Source organism: Bubalus bubalis, chromosome 15 (assembly GCF_019923935.1).
Source record: "Bubalus bubalis isolate 160015118507 breed Murrah chromosome 15, NDDB_SH_1, whole genome shotgun sequence".
NCBI classification, from domain to species: domain Eukaryota; kingdom Metazoa; phylum Chordata; class Mammalia; order Artiodactyla; family Bovidae; genus Bubalus; species Bubalus bubalis.
Window position 1 is genome coordinate 46567390 of NC_059171.1, and position 25043 is coordinate 46592432.

A 25043-nucleotide genomic window follows, 5' to 3' on the forward strand; every position below is an offset into this window, starting at 1 on the left:
TTTTTTCCTTCTCCAATGGCAGCTATAGTTCTGTCTCAATCTTCTTTACAACACTCAGTTTCTCCATTCTTCATTTCGGTGCTGTCGTGTGTTGTAATCTTTTACATTTATATCCCTTACTGTAAATATACTCTTTTTTCTTTCAAAAGAGTGTTTATGTATAAAGTCTTTAGAAACAGCGGACTGTTCATTCTTTTATTTGACTATTGTTATCCATTCCTAGTCAAGTGCTTTAAATGCCTTGCACTTGGAGAACTCTTAATAAGCACTGCATCTCTTAAATACACTCTGTATTAGGCTTTGTTTTGCCATATGAGAAACAAGCCTGAGGCATGTTTTCTACTTGTTAGTCTTCTTCCCTCTAAGTATATAATTTCCCTAAGGGACGAAATTGTGTTATATTTTTATATCCTCAGGAACTAGAATATTAGCATCTTTGACCATCAGAGCTGAAAAAGACCTTAGTATTAATAGTCACTTGGTCCAATTCCATCCGTTTTTAGAGGAAGCAACTAAGGATCACAGTAGGTAAGTAACTTGCCTGAGGTCACCAAGCAGCCCTTTAGCGAGGGCGTTGGAAACAGAACCAAGGTATGTTGGCCTATAGAGCTTCTTCGTTAGCCCTTTATAAGCTCCCAGGCCAGAGGTGCTGAGTGGGAAAAGTAGGTTCTCTCCAGGCTGGGGGCCGGGTTTGGGGGAAATGTCCTGCCTCTGGTTTCAGCCAGTTTCCGCCAGCTTCTGAGGTTTTGAAGCCCAGGGAGATGGCACCAAGTCTCACGCAGGCTCTGCAGAATGGGCAGACGGGTAGGATACAAGGACAACTTTTCTTTAAGCCACTGAAGCAATCTCCAAAGGTTGAGTGCAGGCCCCTGCTTCTGGGAGGAAAGAGGTGTCCCCCATCCTAAACTTAAAGGAGAAGAGAAATTTGAAGCTTCACACACCCCAGCCTGTCGCCACCCACATCCAGGGGCAACAATGGCTGCGTAGGTGGCCTCTTGGGTGGCCTGGGAGACAGCGCAGAGGGGACAAGTGTCCTGTGCCCACGCCCTCCACCCACCAGTGCTGTGCCCTGGTCGTGTGCCACCTCCGGTCCCACTGGGCGTGCTACCTCAGGGTGGGGATGGGTGCCCTGCCGCACCTGGCTCATCCCAGCTGCCCCCACCCCAGGGTGGCACAGGCAGGAATGCCCCCACTGTCAGCGGGGCAGGACCGCCAGTCCGACTCCCCTGATTCTAGGAGACAGCTCATAGGAGCAGAGTTGTAGGACTCTAAGCCAGAGGGCCTGTGGGTCGCAGGGCGACTGCCCTTATGGGAGAGAGCACTGGGCTTAGGGAGCCCTTGAACCCAGAGAGACCTGACCTGTTCTACTTCCACAATTATTTCCTTCCAGCCCCAGTTCATCTTGGGCTTACAAGAAGATACACTCCCTCTCTGAAACTGGGAACCACAATGCTCTGTTGCTCAAAGAAAAATAATTTTTAAAAATGTTAAAAAACAAAACTTTTCTGAACTTAAGCAATCTGCAAGACTTTTCCAGTATACAGTAAGTGCAGACAAATACTGTTTGATTCCACTTACATGAGATTCCTAGAAGAGTCAAAATCACAGTGTCAGAAGGTACATTGGTAGATGGGGGAGGAGCAGAATGGGGAGTTAGTGCTTAATGGGGACAGAGTTTCAGTTTAGGAGGGTGAAAACTTGGGGAGATAGATGATGGTGAGAGCTGTACGACAATGTGAATGCATTTAGTGCCACCGAACTCTACAGTTAAATATGGTTTAAAATAAAAAAAAGAAATCTGCAGTATTTAAGGAACTGGGGCCTTTGTGGGAACTTCTTTTACCCTCACATCCTTCACCAATAACATTAGCCCATGAGTATTTGTAGGGCATCTGCTAGTCCTCAGGTCTGTGCTAGGCGTGGAGGCTAGGATGGTGAATAAAACATACGTGTTTTCTTCTTTCCTGGAGTTTAGAAGTTTAGAAGAAAAGACAGACTTGTGGGGGGGGCGGTGGGGGTGGGGGGAACAGTTCCATGATCGAATGCTTCCGAGGGCAATGGCTTACACTGGTGTGCTGAAACCTCTGGTACTGGCTCCCATACCCACCGCAGGCAATTGTCAAATCTTCAGGAATTTTGTCAGCCCTGTGTTAATCACAGGGCTGTCAGCCATGCTTGCAATCTACTAAGGTGAAGTACTCAGACCACTGAGATCAGCAACTGTCGCAAGGCAGCCCTCCCCCGAGACACACTGCTGTTAACCTTTACCTGCACATCATTGGAGAGAAGGGTTATGTCTCTTGGGGAGGATACCTACCTGCTGCTGAACAGGATTCTGTGAGTGTATCCAATTACCAGCTGGGCAGGGAGAGCTGGAAAGGGGGCCAATGTATTTGACAAGGGTGCTGTCGCCACTGGTGTGTGGTGTTTCCTCCTTTCCATTAGTAATCCAACTCAGGGAGGAGTATTTCCAGGGCCACCTGTGTCAATAAGGTGGCCAGGCAGTGGTGATGGGGCACCCACAGGTGGTACAGCATCAGTTTTGAGTAGAAACATTTGGATTATGGAGGTTCATTGGGTCCAAGTTACTGCCCCAAAGTGCTCTCCCAAACTTATTTTTAGTTTTGGGGGGCTTGTTTTTCTTTTACATTATTTATTTGGCTGTGCTAGGTCTTAGTCACAGCAGGCGGGATCTTTAGCTGAAGCATGTGGGGGTCTAGTTCTCTGATCAGGGATCGAACCTGGGTCCCCTGCACTGGGAGTACCAGAGTCCTAGCCACTGGACCACCAGGAAAGTCCCTTTTGCAAATTTTAGACATACCTAAGCCTTCCACCATCAGGATTTTGCCTGATCTACCTACCTTCTGTTCAATTCCTAACTTCATATTTTCTTTAAACTCACTTTGCTTTATCTCTGTAAAGAAATATTAAAGGAAACTTCAAACACTATTAATAAAATCAATATTGTTTGTAATAAATAGAAAGTGATCATAAAGATAAATGCAATGAAAACAGAATAATGGTATTAAATTTAAGCTCTGAACTTGAGCTCAGCTCAGAGTGAACCTCAATAGGTGTACAAGATATGTTAGTACCACTTGGCAACATTTCTAGAGATCATCAGTATAATTGAAATCACATTAAAAGGAAATAACTTTATCAGTGTGATTGGACACTATTTAATGTCGTAGCCAAATACCATTTAACCATCTTGTTATCATGATGCCATCATCAGCATCCTGACCTTTACTGAGCACTTCACAAGTGCCAGCCACCGTTCTAACTACTGATTTTCTATAGTAATTGGATGTTAATGGAGTTTTTCTTTGTTCAGCTTGTGCCAGTTCTGTGGCCATACTATTGGGCTGGCCCAAATTTTCACTCAAGTTTTCCATACCATCTTATGGGAAAACCCGAAGGAATTCTGTGGTTAACTCAATACTTTGGTCTTTTCTACTCATGCCTCAACTGACTTTAGTTCTACAGAGCCTGAATGCAAACACAACTTACTATTGTGATAATTATCTTCTAATGAGCACATAAATCCTTCTATTTAACTGATAGATATGACTTTAAAACACATCTTCATCTTATTATCCTATTACTGTTATGAATATGACAAAAATTTCCCCAGAAATAAAAATAAAATTAAGCTTTCTTGACTGACTATTCATTCATTCAACAGATATTTATTGAATGCCTATTACACAGGCCAACACGTGGATACAGAGGATGAACTTCTCTTGCTGATGGGCCAACCCGAGGTCCTGAAGACATTGTTTCTCCCAGAATGTGGACACGGTGAATAATATCATCAGTCATGTGAAAGAGTTTGCTTAAGAGCAGAAGGAGGGTAGAATCTGAAGTTCATGCTTGAGAGACTAGACTTCCAAAAGGAAAAGATAAAAAGATTAAGAAAAAAGAAGAGCTGTGTGGTGATTATAGATCATAATCCTGTATCATATATTTGAATGCTGCTAAAGACTAGATTGTGTGTGTGTGTGTGTGTGTGTGTGTGTGTGTATCGTTGGGCAGTTTTATTTTAAATTTAATTTAATTTAAATTTTTGAATAGCTAATACATTCACGTTTCAAAAACCAAAAGACCTAAAAATGTACCTAGTGAAAAGTTCTCCCTCTGTCTCTTTCCCTCATCTATCAATCTAAGTAAGAGAGTAGATCTTAAATGTTCTCAACACAAAAAAACATGGTAACTATGGGACAGGATGGAGGTGGTGGCTAATACTGTGGTGATAATCATGTGGCATTTTATAAATGTATCAAATCAACCCAAATGAGAAGGAAATCCAAAAAAGAGGGGATATATGTATATGCACGGCTGATTCATTTTGCTGTACAGCAGAAACTAACACAGCATTGTAAAGCAACTGTGTGTGCTCCGTTGTTCAGTCATGACCAACTCTTTATGACCTCACAGACTGTAGAGCCCACCAGGCTCCTCTGTCCATGGAATTTTCCATGCAAGAATATTGGAGTGGGTTGCCATTTCCTTCTCCAGCAAAGTAATTATACTCATATTAAAAAAATCAATTAAAAATAAATAAATAAAAACATTATATACCTTAAACCTGTACAATGTAATGTGTCAATTATATTTCAGTAAGGCTAGGAAAAGAAAAGAAGCCCACTTTTTTCTTGTCCCATATCTGATAGCACAGAGGAAAGGCAGAATCTGCCAGTGACTCACTGGGCTGCTGCTGCTGCTGCTGCTCAGTCGCTTCAGTCATGTCCGACTCTGTGTGACCCCATAGACGGCAGCCCACCAGGCTCCACTGTCCCTGGGATTCTCCAGGCAAGAACACTGGAGTGGGTTGCCATTTCCTTCTCCAATGCATGAAAGTGAAAAGTGAAAGTGAAGTCGCTCAGTCGTGCCCGACTCTTAGCAACCCCATGGACTACAGCCCACCAGGCTCCTCCGTCCATGGGATTTTCCAGGCAAGAGTACTGGAGTGGGGTGCCATTGCCTTCTCCAGACTCACTGGGCAGGCAGAGGTTATTCATCATCTACACTCTGAGGTCCAGCCCTGCCTTCCTGTGCAGCTCAAGGGTGGGTCACGGGGTAGGGGCTAGTCTGAAGACAAAACACACTCAGCCTTCCTCAGAGCCAGAGAGAAGAAACTGGCAGTGAAGATGGTTTAATAAACAGGGACCCCCCAAGGGAGCCCCAGACCAGACCCAGTATCCACTGGAACCCCAAATACCACCGCTAAATGAATTGGCTGCAATAATGATGATTTCATGCAGTCCTTAAAATAATTACTTTATCCAATTCAAGATCTCTTCAAGTGTTTTCCTGCCATCAATCACCAGCACAGGCAAAATCTCAGACGGTCCATGTTTTACTTTATACTTGCTTCCTCTATCCCCTGCCCTAGCTAGCCTTCTTGGTGAGCATATAACTTTTCCTTTGTAATTTTATAAACTGAAAAATTAATAGCATGGGTTCTATTTTTCCATTCTTTCCCTTCTCTGTATAAACAAGCTCACTTCCCCCAATATTTTTTAATGAAATATTCCATCTAGACCAATCCACATCTTGGTTGTCTTCCTTTGCCTACAGTCTCACTTATTGGGGTTCCCTGGTAGCTCAGACTGTAAAGATTCTGCCTGCAAGGCAGGAGGCCTGGGTTCGATCCCTAGGTCAGAAAGATTCCCTGGAGGAGGAAACAGTAACCCACTCCAATATACTTGCTGGGACAATCCCATGGACAAAGGAGCCTAGCAGGCTACAGTCCATGAGGCCTCAAAAAAGTCAGACACGACTGAGCACACATGCATTCTAATTACAGGGTTTCTTTGGTGGCTCAGTGGCAAAGAATCTGCCTGCCAAGGCAGGAGATGTGGGTTTGATTCCTGGGTCTGGAAGATCCCCTGGAGGAGGGCATGGCAACCCACTCCAGTATTCTTGCCTGGAGAATCCCATGGACAGAGGAGCCTGGCAGGCTATAGCCCATGGGGTCACAAAGGGTCAGACACGACTTGACAACTAAACAACAAGTCTCCTGTATACGAACCTTCAAGTTGTGAGCTTTCAGATTCAAACGCGTGTTCCATCAGCGTCAGGTGTGAGTGACACGGCACTTGCCCTCCGTCTCCTATTGCTGACGGTCCTTTTACTCTCCCGTACCCCACCGCATCGCCCTCCTCCTCTTCTTGCTTGTTCACTCGATGCCAGTCCTGAGTGCCAGCTGTTGTACTGTACTACCGTACTTTTCAAAGTACTGTTCTGTAAGACTAAAAATGCTTTCTTTAGTTTTTGCTATTTTTATGTATTATTTGTGTGAAAAGTATTATAAACCTATTATAGTACAGTTCTATAATATGTAGCTGATTGTGTTAGTTGAGTACTTAAACTAAGTTTGTTGGATGTATGAACAAACTGGACTTACGAACACGCTCTTAGAATGGAACTCATTCATATGTAGGGTTACTATATAGCATGGGTTCCCAACCTCTGGGACCTAATGCCAGATGATTTGAGGCAGAGCTGATGTAATAATAATAATAATAATAATAAAGTGCACAATAAAAGTAAATGTGCTTGAATCATCCCAAAACCACCCCCACACCCCCAGTCCATGAAAAAAATTGTCTTCCATGAAATTGGTCCCTGGTGTCAAAAAGGTTAGGGACCGCTGCTGTACAGGATTATAGCCGTGGTACTCAATGAGGGGCAGAGAATGGGAGACAGGGACATCTTGGGTGTCACAACTGGGCTGGGAGAAGGCTACTTGCATATAATGAGTATGTCACTCAGTGTCCCACAATATATAAAACAGATCCCACAACAAAGAACCAAAGAACAGAGACCCCGAATTCAATAGCCCAAGGTTGACAAACACTGGATTAGAGGAACAATATTTAGGACACACTATAAAAGTCTATGATACCCTACGAGAGTCAGACACGACTGAGCGACTTCACTTTCCCTTCTCACTTTCATGCATTGGAGAAGGAAATGGCAACCCACTCCAGCGTTCTTGCCTGGAGAATCCCAGGGACGGGGGAGCCTTGTGGGCTGCCGTCTATGGGGTCGCATAGAGTCGGACACGACTGAAGCGACTTAGCAGCAGCAGCAGCAGCAGCAGCAGCAGCAGCACGAGAGTTAAAAGTGAGTCAGAACAGAAACAGAAACTGAGAAGGGTCATCACTGAACTGTTCTTTAGAATTTCCAGAAGCTCTGGCCTATTTATCTCCCATCACTGTGCATGGGCTCATGTGTGCTCAGTCACTCAGTTGGGTCTGACTCTTTGTGACCCCATAGACCAGAGCCTGCCAGGCTCCTCTGTCAAAGGGATTCTCCAGGCCAGAAGTGGGTTGCCATTTCCTTCTCTAGGGGCTCATGTGTAGTTCTACTTATAAGATTATAAGACACTCTCAAAATGTGTTCTAGCTACCCATGTGGATGTCCCTCGATGCTAGGTCAATTTCTCATTAATAGACTTTTGCTAATTCTTAAACTACCTCCTTACTTTGCATTTCTGTAAGTCCACTCAGCACCACATCTGAAAATAGAAAGATTAGTCAGCATTGCATCTGAAAATAGGAAGATTAGTCAGAAACCAAAAATGAGCATTTCTTAGGTACTTGCTTTAAAGGCAGGGGGCATAGTCACTAATCACAGTTGCATTCTGAAAGGCATTATAGCAAGAAGAAGGGCAGCAATGTAGGGGCCCCTAACCGGTTAATAATAACGAAGGCATTAAGGACAGGCAAAGCTCTAGCCTCCCTGGACAGCTCGGGAGATGGATATTTCTTTCAATTTAACTAAACTTAGGTATGATGGAATAAATTGCATTTTGTGAAGTTGGGGCTGCAGAGAACTGTCCTATTTGTTTTAGAAATCGAATCACTGTCAACTTCATGTCTATTTCAGACATTACTAGGTCATCAGCAGGCCATGAACAGCAGGAGAAGAGAGCTGGCCTTGCCATAAGGTAGCAATTGCCCATGTGATACAGGAGGAAAAGGTGTTACATTATAAAGGAAAGAAATTACAATGTATGCAGCTGCTCTCCTAGGGCTTTTGGAAGAAATATGTAAATAGAGCAATGGAGCATAAACATAATGCGGAAATGGGCAGGTCTAAACTCTGGAGGAGTTAAACACCACTTGTTTAAAAAAACAGAGATGGTCCTTGGAACTTCAGCTCTCAGAGGTGCAAACGGTTTATGTCTGATTCCAGTCCGTGGTAGCAAGACCCTTCTTTACCTTGAATAAACAGGAAATTACAACCAAAGAACACACCATAAGACAGAGTAATGTGATCTGTATCACTCTACACACTGAACTGCAGTGCTCCTGGATTTATACATAAACACTTCAGAGCTGTAATGTAAAAGACTAAGTCTGTTTATCTCTGCATTGTGTACTTGGGAATTAAGAAAAAATGAAGGAAAAAAACCTACTGTAATAGTAAAAGCCCCGAATGCAATGTTTAGAATACAAAATTCCTTTCCTTAGAAAATGTGTGGAACTACGTTGCAGGAACTTTTAAAAATAGCACATAGAACGGAATGTTCTTCCAGAGATGAAAAATTAAGTATACCATGTCCTTCCCCATCACCTGTGGCTTGGTAATGTCCTGTCAAGCAACCCGATTTAAACTGAAGGGAAGAACCTTCTTAAGGCTCTCCACACCTGAATTTTATCAGAGATTCACTTTTTGCCCCTCGTAAAGAATTTGCCTTGATTCAGCAATGGGCTCATCAGATGCCTGCCCCACTCCTCTGTTCTGAGCCTTTGTTCTGGAAGCTGCAGAATGCTCATTGGAGAATGCCTGGGGCACTGTTATTCAGGGGTCCCTGACACTTCAGAAGCAAAAGTTGGAAGTGATGTCAAAGATATCCTGAGATTGGCTCAGGGCTGAGCAGACAGGAAGTAACCAGGGCAGCAGCCCCTCCCTAAGCTTCTGATTCTAGATCTGTGTTGTATCTTTCCCTCGTGAAAATGACTATGGTTCCAGACATCTGTTCAGCTGGGCTTGCCTCCCCACATCAGTCTGCCCGGTTCTCTCCAATCAGTCTAGCAATCGAACCCATTTGCACATGGAAACCAAGCCCTAAGGATATGTGATCTAAAGGAAAGGATGAAAGCTAATCCACATGTGCTCATTTTTCTGGACACCTCAGAGAGCTGGCCCAAGTTCCCCCAAATGGATCCTTCAAAGCAGCCTGATTATCACTTAGTGAGTGTACACCTTGTACAAAGAAAGTACGTTGCTGTTATAGAAGCACAAACAGCATTAAGACCAATTAAAGTATAATTTAAAAAAACCCATTGGTACTGATGAACCTGTTGGCAGGGTAGAGCTTCCCTGGTGGCTCAGCTGGTAAAGAATCCAACTGCAATGCAGGAGACATGGGTTCAATCCCTGGGTTGGGAAGATCCCCTGGAGAAGGGAAGAGCTACCCTCTCCAGTATTCTGGCCTGGAGAATTCCATTGACTCTATAGTCCACTGGGTCACAAAGAGTTGGACACGACTGAGCGACTTTCACTTTCACTACTTTCAGTTGAGGTGCAGATGTAGAGAACAAAAACAGACTTGTAGACACCGGGTGGGGGAAGAAGGGAGGAATGAACTGAGAGAGTAGCACTGACATATATATACACATTATTACGTGTAAAGTAGAGAGCTGGTGGGAAGTGCCTTTAAAGCACAGGGAACTCTGCCTGGTGTTCTGTGATGACCTAGAGGGATGGAAATAAGGGTTGGGAGGGAGACTCAAGAGGGAGGGATATTTGTATACATATGACTAATTCATGATGTTGTACAGCAGAAACTAATGCAACATTATAAATCAAGTACATTCCAGCTTTTTAAAAAAAGGTGAAAAAAACAACAACCCTATAGTCATTCTATGTTTGCATGTAGCTGTTCCATTAACTATCAGTCCAACTGCAGGCTATTATTTATGTGATTTCATGTGACTCAATTACTTCTTCAGTAAGAGGGAGAAAAATAGCACCTTCCAGTAGTCCCACCCTTAGGGTTCCAGCAGCTGGGGCATGGCCCAGGAACTTGCATTTTTGGAAAGCTCTTCATGCAATTCTGATGAATAGCTAGACACAAGAACCACTGGTTGATAATTCCAAGAAAATAAGACCACTATCTCAGGAAAATAAAAGACATTTATGTATTTAATTTTTGGCCCCACCACTCAGCATGCAGGATTTTACTTCCCAGACCAGGGATCAAACCCTGGGAATGGGAACGTGCCCCCTTCAGTAAAAGTGTGGAGTCAACCACTGGACTGCCAGGGAAATCCCAGCGATGTTTATATTTGATGTTAACCTAAACCAGGCATTAGCCTGGGAGAATACTATTCTAGTTCATGACAGATTTAAAGTTAGCATGTATAATTTTACAGACTGAGATTAAGAGTGGGGCGGGGAGGCAGAAAACAGCCAGTTATTTGGCTGCTGGCAGGATATTCTCAGCTAATTTGTATAAAATATTCAGGACAGTTCTGGGTACACAGTAAATGCTCAAAAGATGTTAACAATGATTTTCAGTGTTGAAGAGAAACTGCATTGCTTAATTTAGGAAAAATTTAAGTAGTCTTTAAAGAGGTGATCTTTAAAAAGGTGATCAGCCTTCACTTGAGCATAACATCTTTTAGAGATTACATGCAAATACCCATGCACATTAAAACTTTATCTAACATGTTAACTGCTTACATTTTCCCACCAAGCAACTTTGGAGAGCTCTCTTTTTACTCTCACTTTTACATTTTAAAACTGATATTGATAGTCCTTTTATACTTCTGAAAAATACACACCAAAAACTATCTGGAAAGGACATAGGTTGTCATTTAAAGAAACTGGAGCTGGAAAAATCCTTTAGTCCATCATTGGGACAAATGTTAGGATATTTTGAAATGTGTACCAACCAAACACTTATATCTATAATAAAATTCCAAAAACTTTTCCTGCCTTGTATATGTTTATAGAACAAGATGTATTGAAACAGGCATGATGGTTTGAAGGTATAAGATGTTCATTTCATTACTTCATATCTCTGAGCATCCTTACCCTTCCTTCATAAGCCTTTTCCACCTTTCTGGCAACATCACTTCTTCCTGTTCTTAGTTAAGACACGGTGATACTTCTTAGCAGATACAAAATGACTTAAGTGACTTAGTAATGTCAATTATGTGCTGGGTCCTTAACGCAAGACCACTTTGTGATCCTGCTCAATTCTTTTAACCCTTTCTTCTCACCAAGGTGTTCCATAGCTGGAGCACCAGCCACTATTAAAACATGATTATAAATCATGGGTTATTTGCCCACTGACCCTTCTTACTCCCCCCCCCCCCCACACACACACACAAGTTCAGGCCTCACTTAGACAGCATCTCTGCTCTTGATGAATCTTTATGGAACCTTATCTTATATTTTTAACAGCAAAGCTCAGGCTCTGTTTTACTGAAGCTGTTTATATATCTAATCAGAGTGGATCAGGAAATGTGGTTGACAGCATAGGGCTGCCTGAGAAACATAATATTTGCTGGCCGGCTTTAAGGCCACCTTTCAGCTTGAAGGCGTGATCAATGGAGTGTGTCTGAGGCTCTGTTTAGATTAAGGGAAATAACGCACTGGTGGCCACATTCATCCCAAGCAAATCATTTTCCCTCACTCGGACTGTAGTGAAAAGCTTTCCAATAAAGTGATGACAGGATTAAATACAAGCAACTTCTCCTGTGTCCCTCATGTGGTTATTGGCTGCAGGCTGAAAGGAATGGGGGTTCTTGTTTAATTGGGAGAATGGCCCTGCAAAAGAGATGGCCCCCATACTCTGCCCGCCACTACCTAGCTGTGTGGCTGAGGGCAAATTATTGGATCTCCCTGAGACTTTGTTTCATCATTTGTACAATAGAGATTATTAGTCAGGGTTCTCCAGAGAACTCTCTCTTTCTCTTTCCATATATATAATGCAATATATCTACAGATATAATATCTATCCATTTATTTATACAGAGATTTATTTTAAGGAACTAGTGCATGGATTGTGGGGGTTGGTGAGTGGGAAATTTGCAGGCCTGGGGCTCAGGCTCAGGGAAGACTGATTCTGCAGCCTGAGTCTAAAAGCAGTCTGGAGGCAGAATTCCCTCTTTCTTGGGGGGAATGTAGTCATTTTTTAAGCCCTTCAACTGATTAGAAGAGCTCACTCACATTACAGAAGGTAAACTGCGTTACTCAAAGTCGACGGATTTAAGTGTTAATCTCAACTAAAACATACCTTCACAGTGACATCTCAACTGGTGTTTGGCCAAAAACTGGGTACCGTGGCTGAGCTAGCTGACACATAAAATTAACCATCACAGGGGATCATAATAATCTCTGCTCAGAGAGCTTTGGGGAAAATAAATGTTAATGCCTAAAAGACACTTTGCATAGGACTTAGTAACAGACTGTGTCCCACAATGTTAAGGCAGATTCGATTCATCGTTTAAGTTTTAAAACATTAAAAAAGACATGAATGAGTTACCATTGGGTAGATTCAACAGGACCACGTGACAGCATCTGCTTCCTTCTCAGTCTACTGATGAGCCTCCCAGTAATAAGCTTTGGAGTCTCTGGACATTGAGGGGTGAAACATTTGTAGCAAAGGCATGTTTCTAGGCTCATTGCATTTTTAAAAACTTACCTTCTGCTCTTGAAAAACAATAAAGAGGCTTTGTGAGTACAGACAGATTTTTTGTGGGTGTTTTCATATCCTGTGGCCCCCATAATTTTGAACATGGAGGCATAAGTTAAGGGTTTATTTCACACTGTCTTCCCCAGTGCTCGCCTAGAGTTGGAAAAGGGCATTTAAGAATGTGGCTTCCACATACATCTTTCTCTCCGTGGTATGAAATATGGCCTCAAAGAAAACTCCGTTGTTTCCATTTCAAGGTCCTTTTGTGAGCAGAGAAACTGGGCAGTTACTGGTGGAATGCTACCTTTCCAAGATTTATGAGGAGTTGTGGAGGGCTCCGTAAACTCGGAAGGTAGCTTTTGTATCCTGCAGCACTCAAGACTGATTTAATTTCATGTCAGTCCTGGAACAGCAACCACAATATGAGCTGCAAGTTTATAAATTGCTCCTTGGAGCAGCTGACCTTGCAGGTGGGGGAGTCAAATGGAGTGGAAAAGTAGAGGAAGCCAGCAGATGGAGAATGTTGGTATACCGAGTGGGCGGATCCATTTCACCAAAACAAGAGTTCTCTTCTGCCCCCCTATTTTCACCCCCAAACCCCTTGTTTCCCTTGAGTTTGTCTCCTGCCTAAAATACTCATTTTTTTTCCCCCAGGAGATGTCAGATGGGTGAATGAGGAAGAAACTGGATTATGGTGCCATGATATAGAGTCTTCTGGATTTTCAAGATGATTTCATGAAAATTCTGCTCCTGAGCTACTCAGAATAAGCAATCTAAAGCCTAATTTATATCTCCTCTCACAACAGAATCCATGATGGGGAGGTTAAACTGATTGCCACTAAGCTAATACTCAGAAGCACTGGATTCTTAACAGGAGCTCGAAATGTGGTTTGGATTCATAGCATCGATTAAGCCAGGCCTTAAAGAGAGTGAGCAACACACAATTTTATTGGGAGGAAGGCACACACAGCAGGATAATCTCCCCCAAATCGATTAGTCCCATCAGAGTGGAGAGCTGTTTACGTGAGGGGCGGCAGCCCCTGTTTCCTGTCGTCACTTGGAATTATGCTGGATGAAGCGTTTGTGGACAATACGAGGACAGACTCACCTTGGGGACAGGATGATCACAGTAGTTTGAGAGGTACTTCCATACCTTCAGAATGCATATCTTCAGTTAATTCTAAAAGTAAAAAATAATACATTTCTTAGAGTAGACATGTCATCTAAAATGTCAGCTATGTCAGTTACCCAGACTAGTTAAGAAGTCATCCCTGTTCTCAGGCAGCTGAGTCCAGTGGGGGGAGGCAGTAATTAAAAATAAGTTATGCTACAGTATGCTGTGTGCCATAAAATATACATTTGTTGGAATCCAAAAGTGTCAGTCAGGGAAGGCTTCACGGAGGTGGTGGCATTTGAGATGAATCCTGACTGGTGGCTGGCTTTCTGGTTTTTGCTTTTTGTTTTTTTCAGCTAAGCGGAATAAAAATAGAGCCGGGAAGAAAAAGTCAGGGACTTTTGAAACGGCCGGAAATATTTCAAGAAAGGTGAGAACCTAGTGTGTCTGAAGCAACAGACATGTGCTCAGTGACTCAGGAGATGAGGGAGAGAGAGCTTAGGCGCAGCCTTCTAACAGCCTAGGAGAGGAAACATGGGCCTCTGAAACTCCGGGAAATGGCTATAAGGCGGAGAAGGACAGGCTTGAGCAGGTATTAGCGGTAAGTGGAGTGTGGGGGCTGTAAGGGAGAGAGAAGGCTAAGGGTACACGAATTTCTAGCTAGGAAGGCTAGATGGGAGTTTGCTCTACTGATTGCTAAGGTAACAGGAATGGGAAGGATCAGCGGTGTCAGGTGACAAATGCTGCGGCAATCTGAATGGGAGGCAGATGGGGGTGGGGAGGGTGGAAGTTCCCCAAATTCACTTAAAATCTCCTTTCAAATGAATAACAACTGTGCCAGTTCAAGAAGTCACTCCAACAACATGGAAATGAGTGTCAAACTCCACAAGCTGAGTTCATTTTGAAAGAGAACCTTGATAATGGTTATGTACTATTTTCCATAATTGGCATTTACATTACAAAGTAAGTTTCAGTCTTGGATAGAAAGTAAGCTCCTCTTCAAATAAACTTTAAAATAGACAATTTCATTTTGGTCTGATGAAGACTTATTTTATTTGACAAGGACTTGAGAAAGGATCAATCTATTCAAAGTTAAGACAGCACAGAACAGTCATCTAAGGAATTCTTTATAAGAGGTACTACAATTTTTTTCTGGAATATTTTTCCTTTGTCAGAGCTAATGCATCATATATGCAGTAAATTACTTCTTTCAAAGTGAAATTCCATCTAGATCAAGTTACACTCATTCTGTGTATGCACACATCTACCTGTGCAAACACCCAGACATATGCACAAAAGTAAACAATGTATATGCATACTTTTATGAGGTCTCAAGCCTTGGCATTATTCCTACACCCAGGCTCTATGATACTAATTGTTTAAAAATTCTAAAAATATACTGTAGGTGTGTGCGTGCTCAGTCATGTCTGACTCATTGCGACCCCATGGACTGTAGCCCATGAGCCTCCTCTGTCCATGGGATTTCCCAGGCAAGATTACTGGAGCAGGTTGCCATTTCCTACTACAGGGGATCTTCCTGACCCAAGGATTGAACCTGCGTCTCCTGCATTGGCAGGTGGATTCTTCTACCATTGAGCCACCAGGGAAGCCCCAAAATATACTGCTGCTGCTGCTAAGTCACTTCAGTCGTGTCCGACTCTGTGTGATCCCATAGACGGCAGCCCACCAGGCTCCCCCGTCCCTGGGATTCTCCAGGCAAGAACACTGGAGTGGGTTGCCATTTCCTTCTCCAATGCATGAAAGTGAAAAGTGAAAGTGAAGTTGGTCAGTCGTGACCGACTCTTAGCGACCCCATGGACTGCAGCCTACCAGGCTCCTGCATCCATGGGATTTTCCAGGCAAGAGTACTGGAGTGGGGTGCCAAGAGGGGATGCTATATATCCTCCAGTGAAGGCTTTTTGCTTACTTTCAGCTATCCTGTGTCCACTCTGGTCTTTTTGTGTGCTCTGTATCTCGGCCTGCCTTTAAGGGGAGCGCCCCATCCTGTGTGGGTTGGCAGCAGCTCCCAGGAGGCTGTCTGGTGCAGAGGTCAAGGGCAGACCACTCTGCGTTTGATCCTTGACTGCCATTGACTCTACCCTCTTAGGGAAGATGCGTAACTTCCCTGACACTCAGTTGCACCCGTTATTGACATCTGTGTGTACAAGCCCTTGGAGCACCCTTCCAGTTGCCAGATGGGAGGCTGCCTGATTCACAAATCATTAAGTAAAGACAATTAGATCTTTCTTTTGGTTGCATTTTGTTACATTTGTTACAATGAGAGCTACTTGAAGTCAGTTTTGAGTTGAAACTTGGAAAAGCAAGGGAAGGAATGGGTTCAGGAAACTGACATTCAGTGCATCCCTCCTGTGTGCAGCTACTCTCAGGTACTTCATGCACGTCCTCTCATTTTAAACCCCCCTTCACCCCCCGTCCCAAACATTCCAGAGCGATAGAGGCTTGATGGATCTCAGTTCATGCACAAGGGATTGAATCCCAGGCCCATAGCAGTGAAAGCGCTGAGTCCTAACCACTGGACTGCCAGGAAATTCCCAAGGATACCTTTTTTATAGATGTCATTCCCAGTGTTACATAATATTTACATAGCAGAACCAAGATTTAAACTGAGATCTGTCTGAAATTCGAATCTATGCTTTTAACCACTAGTTGACACGGCTCTCCTGGGTTCCGGGAATAGTGAGAGAAAGCCCTGAAGATGAGAGAGAACTAAGGGAACGGGGAGACCTGTGTAAGGGGGAAGGCTGAGGTCCAGGCAGTCTTGACGGCTGGATAATTGGCCCAACCACCTAGTTCACCACAGAACCTCGATTCCAGACAGCAGGTCAGCAGCGGGGGAGGAACAGTTTCCAGGGGCTTCTGGGAATAAATAAAATCAGCAATAAAAAAAAGTCCTTTACCAAAGAGTCATGGGATTATTATCTAAAGTGGCCTGCTTTCCTTCTAAGAAAGAATCAGAGGGATGTGGAGAAGGAAATGGCAACCCACTCCAGAATTCTTGCCTGGAGAATCCCAGGGACAAGGGAGCCTGGTGGGCTGCCGTCTATGGGGTCACACAGAGTCTGACACGACTGAAGTGACTTAGCAGCAGCAGCAGCATCACTTAAAAAAGCAATCTAATCTCAGAAAGAATAGCTGGTCATTAGGAAATAATATTAGTCTCAAAAGAGATTTAGACCATTGCTTACATGCAAAATTTTTGGGATCAGAATGATTTGATATACTTGAAACAGATGAAGCAGAAACTATTCACAACTTGAATCTATTCAGTATTTAGAATCCCTCTCACAGATCTGCTTTCTACTCAAGAACAAGGATGAACACTCAAAGGGCAAAAACAGGGTTTCCATCATTATTACATCAATATCAAACATTCTAACAAGAAACGAATACATTTTTAAAAACTTCAATTTTTATTCACCAAGAAATATACTAGATTTATGTATTCAGTTCAGTTCAGTTCAGTCGCTCAGTCGTGTCCGACTCTTTGCGACCCCATGAATCGCAGCACGCCAGGCCTCCCTGTCCATCACCAACTCCCGGAGTTCACCCAGACTCACGTCCATCGAGTCAGTGATGCCATCCAGACATCTCATCCTCTGTCGTCCCCTTCTCCTCCTGCCCCCTCTCATTCTCTGTTGTCCCCTTCTCCTCCTGCCCCCAATCCCTCCCAGCATCAGAGTCTTTTCCAATGAGTCAACTCTTCGCATGAGGTGGCCAAAGTACTGGAGTTTCAGCTTTAGCATCATTCCTTCCAAAGAAATCCCAGGGCTGATCTCCTTCAGAATGGACTGGTTGGATCTCCTTGCAGGCCAAGGGACTCTCAAGAGTCTTCTCCAACACCACAGTTCAAAGGCATCAATTCTGCGGCACTCAGCCTTCTTCACAGTCCAACTCTCACATCCATACATGACCACAGGAAAAACCATAGCCTTGACTAGACAAACCTTTGTTGGCAAAGTAATGTCTCTACTTTTGAATATGCTATCTAGGTTGGTCATAACTTTCTTTCCAAGGAGTAAGCGTCTTTTAATTTCATGGCTGCAGTCACCATCTGCAGTGATTTTGGAGCCCAGAAAAATAAAGTCTGACACTGTTTCCACTGTTTCCCCATCTATTTCCCATGAAGTGGTGGGACCAGATGCCATGATCTTCGTTTTCTGAATGTTGAGCTTTAAGCCAACTTTTTCACCCTCCACTTTCACTTTCATCAAGAGGCTTTTTAGTTCCTCTTCACTTTCTGCCATAAGGGTGGTGTCATCTGCATATCTGAGGTTATTGATATTTCTCCCGGCAATCTTGATTCCAGCTTGTGCTTCTTCCAGCCCAGCGTTTCTCATGATGTACTCTGCATATAAGTTAAATAAGCAGGGTGACAATATACAGCCTTGACGTACTCCTTTTCCTATTTGGAACCAGTCTGCTGTTCCATGTCCAGTTCCAACTGTTGCTTCCTGACCTGCATACAAATTTCTCAAGAGGCAGATCAGGTGGTCTGGTATTCCCATCTCTTTAAGAATTTTCCACAGTTTATTGTGATCCACATAGTCAAAGGCCTTGGCATAGTCAATAAAGCAGAAATAGATGTTTTTCTGGAATTCTCTTGCTTTTTCCATGATCCAGCGGATGTTGGCAATTGGATCTCTGGTTCCTCTGCCTTTTCTAAAACTAGCTTGAACATCAGGAAGTTCACAGTTCACATATTGCTGAAGCCTGGCTTGGAAAATTTTGAGCATTACTTTACTAGAGTGTGAGATGAGTGCAATTGTGCAGTAGTTTGAGCATTCTTTGGCATTGCCTTTCTTTGGGATTGGAATGAAAACTGACCTTTTCCAGTCCTGTGGCCACTGCTGAGCTTTCCAAATGTGCTGGCATATTGAGTACAGCACTTTCACAGCATCATCTTTCAGGATTTGAAAGAGCTCAACTGGAATTCCATCACCTCCACTAGCTTTGTTCATAGTGATGCTTTCTAAGGCCCACTTGACTTCACATTCCAGGATGTCTGACTCTAGGTCAGTGATCACACCATCGTGATTATCTGGGTCATGAAGATCTTTTTTGTACAGTTCTGTGTATTCTTGCCATCTCTTCTTAATATCTTCTGCTTCTGTTAGTTCCATACCATTTCTGTCCTTTATCAAGCCCATCTTTGCATGAAATGTTCCCTTGGTATCTCTAATTTTCTTGAAGAGATCTCTAGTCTTTCCCATTCTGTTGTTTTCCTCTATTTCTTTGCATTGATCACTGAAGAAGGCTTTCTTATTTCTTGCTATTCTTTGGAACTCTGCATTCAGATGCTTATATCTTTCCTTTGCTCCTTTGCTTTTCACTTCTCTTCTTTTCACAGATACTTGTAAGGCCTCTCCAGACAGCCATTTTGCTGTTTTGCATTTCTTTTCCATGGGGATGGTCTTGATCCCTGTCTCCTGTACAATGTCGTGAACCTCATTCCATAGCTCATCAGGCACTCCATCTATCAGATCTAGGTCCTTAAATCTATTTCTCTCTTCCACTGTATAATCATAACGGATATGATTTAGGTCATACCTGTATGGTCTAGTGGTTTTCCCTACTTTCTTCAATTTAAGTCTGAATTTGGCAATAAGGAGTTCATTATCTGAGCCACAGTCAGCTCCTGGTCTTGTTTTTGCTGACTGTATAGAGCTTCTCCATCTTTGGCTGCAAAGAATATAATCAATCTGATTTCGGTGTTGACCATCTGGTGATGTCCACGTGTAGAGTCTTCTCTTCTGTTGTTGGAAGAGGGTGTTTGCTATGACCAGTGTGTTCTCTTGGAAAAACTCTATTAGCCTTTGCCCTGCTTCATTCATACTCCAAGGGCAAATTTGCCTGTTACTCCAGGTATTTCTTGACTTCCTACTTTTGCATTCCAGTCCCCTATAATGAAAAGGACATCTTTTTTGGGTGTTAGTTCTAAAAGGTCTTGTAGGTCTTCATAGAACCGTTCAACTTCAGCTTCTTCAGCATTACTGGTTGGGGCATAGACTTGGATTACTGTGATATTGAATGGTTTCTCTTGGAAACGAACAGAGATCATTCTATTGTTTTTGAGATTGCATCCAAGTACTGCATTTCGGACTCTTTTGTTGACCATGATGGCCACTCCATTTCTTCTGAGGGATTCCTGCCCGCAGTAGTAGATATAATGGTCATCTGAGTTAAATTCACCCATTCCAGTCCATTTGAGTTCACTGATTCCTAGAATGTCGACATTCACTCTTGCCATCTCTTGTTTGACCACTTCCAATTTGCCTTGATTCATGGACCTGACATTCCAGGTTCCTATGCAATATTGCTCTTTACAGCATCAGACCTTGCTTCTGTCACCAGTCACATCCACAGCTGGGTATTGTTTTTGCTTTGGCTCCATCCCTTCATTCTTTCTGGAGTTATTTCTTCACTGATCTCCAGTAGCATATTGGGCACCTACTGACCTGGGGAGTTTCTCTTTCAGTATCCTATCATTTTGCCTTTTCATACTGTTTATGGGGTTCTCAAGGCAAGAATACTGAAGTGGTTTGCCATTCCCTTCTCCAGTGGACCACATTCTGTCAGATCTCTCCACCATGACCTGCCCATCTTGGGTGGCCCCACGGGCATGGCTTAGTTTCTTTGAGTTAGACAAGGCTGTGGTCCTAGTGTGATTAGATTGACTAGTTTTCTGTGAGTATGGTTTCAGTGTGTCTGCCCTCTGATGCCCTCTTGCAACACCTACTGTCTTACTTGGGTTTCTCTTACCTTTTGCCTGGGGTATTTCTTCACGGCTACTCCAGCAAAGTGCAGCCACTGCTTCTTACCTCAGACAAGAGGTATCTCCTTACCACCACCCTTCCTGACCTTCAACGTGGGATAGCTCCTCTAGGCCCTCCTGCGCCCGCACAGCCATGGCTCCTTGGACATGGGGTTGGTCCTCCAGGCCGCTGCCCCTGGCCTCGGACTTGGGATTGCTTCTCCTGGCCACCGCCCCTGGCCTCGGGTGTGGGGGCGTGGGGTACCTCCTCCTGGCCGCCGCCCCTGACCTCGGACTCGGGGTAGCTCCTCTCGTCGCCGCCCCTCTGACCTCGGACATGGGGTAGGTAGCTCCTCTCGGCCGCCAGTGAACATATTAAAGATCCAGAAGTTCTAAAACATCTCTCATTTTATGGGAACTCTTTTGATGTCTGCATTGTCATCTGGGCATCCTAGTTCTGCTGCTACCAGTTACTGGAAAAGTATGATACATAGTACTAGCAATGACATGAAATAGACAATCGAGAAGATCAGCTATAGGGAAACTAGTGAGTCTGGATACCTGTAACCTTCAAATAAAAGAAACACAACTTCATAACAAAAAAAGGAAATTCAGTAACTATTAAAAAAAAGACTCATTTGCTGGAACAAATTATTAAAATTCATAATTAATCTGCTGTCTTAGTCAATGTTAAAGAGAAAACCGCAAGCCCCAAAGGACATCACTTGTGGTAAAGCCCTTGGTACCAAAGCTAGCCTTAATTACTGACTTAACTGCAGTTTTGACCTTCTCCAGAAAAGAAATCTTAATCGACTAGTCTGGAATTTTCTGGTCAAACCAGTAAGGTAATCTATCAGGTGGGCCCTCTCCAACTCCCTCAAGAAAAAGAGATACCTGCAGGAAAAAACCCTCAAAGTTTCTTCCCCTTCAAAGGAAAGTGTTCTTGATTAAAAATAATCCTTTATTTTATTTGGCTAATAACTCCCTTGCCCTTCCTACTTCTGGTAAAAGTCTTTCATTTTGTACAGCCCCTTGGAGCACCCTTCCAGTTGCTAGACAGGATGCTGCCTGGTTCACAAATCACTGGGTAAAGACAACTGGATCTTTCTGTTGATTGAATTCTGTTTTATTTTTCACATATTTATGTGGTAGCAGTGGTGGGACTGAAGGGAGTTTCCAATGGCACCTGCAGACAACCCCCAGATACACAGACATGGAGCCCAGAGAACACTTTGAGTTTACTGTTTTTCCCACCATTTCCTAGGGCCATTGTTAAGTTTCTCCGCTCTTTGTGTATTCAAGCTCCCAAGCTAAATGGCTTTCCTTTACAGGGCAGGTCAGCTTGAGCTGGTCAAGGATTCAGTCTGGAGCCTGACTGAGCTGGCAGACAGTTCTGCTCAGAGCTAAGCTCCTCGTCTTTCAGACCACAATTCCCAGGATGCAGTAATATCTTCTGGTTATTGCCAATAGTGGAAAACCCCAGCCCTTGATTCTGTTCCCAGATTCCACATAGGGAACTGTGGATGGTGTAGGCTGCAATTCCCCATTTGTTTGGGATCCTCCCCCAGATTCCACATAGGGAACTGTTAAAGGCTAGGACGCAGTAACATCTCAAGGTTACTACAGACATATCAAGGGGCACACGTCTGTTCTGTTTTGCATAGAAACTTATTTACATCCTGAGAGCTTGGCTCTGTAGCCATGAAGTTGGGGGCTCCAAAGTATGGTCAAATAGAAATGTGAGTTGCACCCCATTTGCACTTAGACATGACTGGATAGAAATATGGGTTAAACTCTATTCATGGCCAAGAACTAACCAAACTGATACCAACCCTAAGGGGAATTACAACAATCTTGGGAACATTCTGAATAGATAAAATTATTTAAAAAGTGCACTTTAAAAGCAAAGGCTATGAAAAAGCCTACAAAAGATTTCTAAACTGCAAAGTAGCTTCACTGAAAAATTCATTGCAAAGAGCTAATACAAAATTAAACATACAAGTGATACCTTAAAAAGAAAGACAGACCACTGACATGACTCCTACTGCCTCGTTCTTTCCTTTTTCACCTGAGAACTCACTTGTGTTTTACTAACTGTGTCTGAACTGCTTTTTCACTTTGAAGAGACTATTTAGACTGTTACCACTTATAATAAAACTACCCAGGTTACAAATGAACCTCCTCACACTGAAACAGGAAGAAAGGGGGGCAGGGCACAACATCTGAGAGAATGACATGGCCTGAGGACACAACATAAGCTGAAGAGGGGTCCAAGACGGTGGGCAGGTCAACTTCCACCAGACCCTGAGCCTCAGTGTACATTTATCGTAAAGCATCAACAAGCTAAATGACACACGATAGACACCATGACAGTTTCAAGGCCGACCATCAAAAACCAAAAAGTGGATGGTGGTTCAATTCCTGGAAGTATCTGCCCCTTCCCCCAAATACTTGGAATAATCCTCCTATTCACTGGCCTATGAAATTACCCAGCCCATAAAAGCTGACCACACCACATTTTGAGGCTGACCTCACCTTTTGTGATGGCACATGTTGGTGGTGAAACCGTGCAGTACCCTGTGGGGCTCCTGGGCATAGAAATCTCTCTGTCCACCCTACCACCCAGGTTCCTGTTTGCAGGGAAGAGTCCAGCCTCTGTGACCTTCTCTGATTTCCAAAGGGCAGTTGCTCTTTGGTTGCTCATCAAGGGAGGAGCAGCCAAGAAACCACCTGAGGCAGGATTAAAGGAACCAGAGAAGCTCCTCAAGAAGACTTCCTGAGACCAGATTAGAGGACTGGAGGCCCTGCATACACCCTAATCTTGTCAGCACCCTCACCCTTGAACTACTATAAAACTCCTCATCAAATCCTCCAGGTAGGGACACAGTTTTCAAGGGCAGGAGCCCGCTGTGTTCCCCTCTGTCTGGCAAAGCAATAAAGCTTATTATTTTCCACTTCTCCCAAAGCTCTGTTTCAGAGACTCGATCAGCATTGGTGCCCTGAGGATGAGTTTTTGGCTTCAGAAGCAAAAGGTTGATATTCCGGATTGGTGGCCAGAAAGGGGTCACAGAATAGCAACTGATCTTTTACAAGCCATTATCAAAAAACACAAAATAAGATGGCGTGCCACAAGCGTGCCTGAAGCCATGACTGTGGCTGAGCATTTTGAAAGGATCCCAGAGCAGGATTGAAAGCAGGAAGCTGCAAATTTAATAGCTTTACAGCTACAGCAGCTCCAGGGCCAGAGACCTAAAACCACATCTAGGCTTTCCCCGTTATACCCTCTGAGAGGTCCATTATGAAAACACTGGCCCAGAAATTGATGTCTCAATTATAATCAACAGGGGCACAGGAACAGAGATTATCTTCAAAGGCCCTGTACAAATTCTTCAGCATCAACTTCAGTGTCCCTTCCAAAGTTTATAGGATTCTAAGGGATTTCCTGGTAAAAAACAAAAACAAAACCAAAACTATGTTATTCCCATAAACAGCCAAGGGTAAACTAAAATGAAAATTAATGGGTTCATTCAACATTGCCAATAATATTTATTATTTGTTCTGGCTAAAATTGGGAGAAGGCAATGGTACCCCACTCCAGTACTCTTGCCTGGAAAATCCCATGGATGGAGGAGCCTGGTAGGCTGCAGTCCATGAGGTCACTAGGAGTCGGACACGACTGAGCGACTTCACTTTCACTTTTCACTTTCATGCATTGGAGAAGGAAGTGGCAACCCACTCCAGTGTTCTTGCCTGGAGAATCCCAGGGACGGCGGAGCCTGGTGGGCTGCCATCTATGGGGTTGCACAGAGTCGGACACGACTGAAGTGACTTAGCAGCAGCAGCAGCTGGCTAAAATCTGACAAGATATTTTAAATGATCTAATAACTTTATGATCAGAAAAACTGGCAAAAAAATGACTCCTCATTTCCAGAATTTTGCCATTTTGATGTAACATGTAACATTGACAATAATCTGCTCCTGAGTCAGAGAAATTAAGATGGGTAAATGGTGGCTGTTGAGAAGCCTGAGATGGCTTCTTGGGTTCTTCCAGGCTGCCTGGAAAACCCCATTTTTGTTTTTCTTTTTGAATTCCTTTACTTAGCTGGGCTTCCCAGGTAGCACTAGTGGTAAAGAACCAGCCTGCCAATGCAGGAGACATAAGAGATACAGTTTCAATCCCTGTGTTGGGAAGATCCCCTGGAGGAGGAAATGTCAACCCACTCCAGTATTCTTGTTCGGAGAATCCCACGAACAGAGGAGCCTGGCAGGCTACAGTCCATAGGGTCGCAAAGAGTTGGACATGACTGAAGTGACTCAGCATGGCAGCGCTCACTTACCTAGTGCACTTTTTTTAAAAGTGTAAAAAAAAAAAAGCTATTTTTGTCCCTAGAGAGAGGACTCAGACCGCTCCCTCTAAACACTTGAATACTTGCAGCTGAACTTCATTCAACTGCCACTGAGTGTGGGCTATCAATATGCTCCTGGAATTGTATGTA

The 25043-nt window shown here is 43.6% G+C and overlaps 1 long non-coding RNA gene across 1 annotated transcript in view; it reads right to left on the minus strand.

Annotated features, from left to right (window-relative positions):
- Window positions 1-12043: 12043 nt before the first annotated feature.
- LOC102393072 overlaps window positions 12044-25043 on the minus strand; it is a 139724-nt gene continuing 126724 nt past the window's right edge. Inside the window, exon 4 of the long non-coding RNA XR_006544943.1 lies at window positions 12044-13841. This is a non-coding gene — a long non-coding RNA (uncharacterized LOC102393072). The remainder of the gene's footprint in view (window positions 13842-25043) is intronic.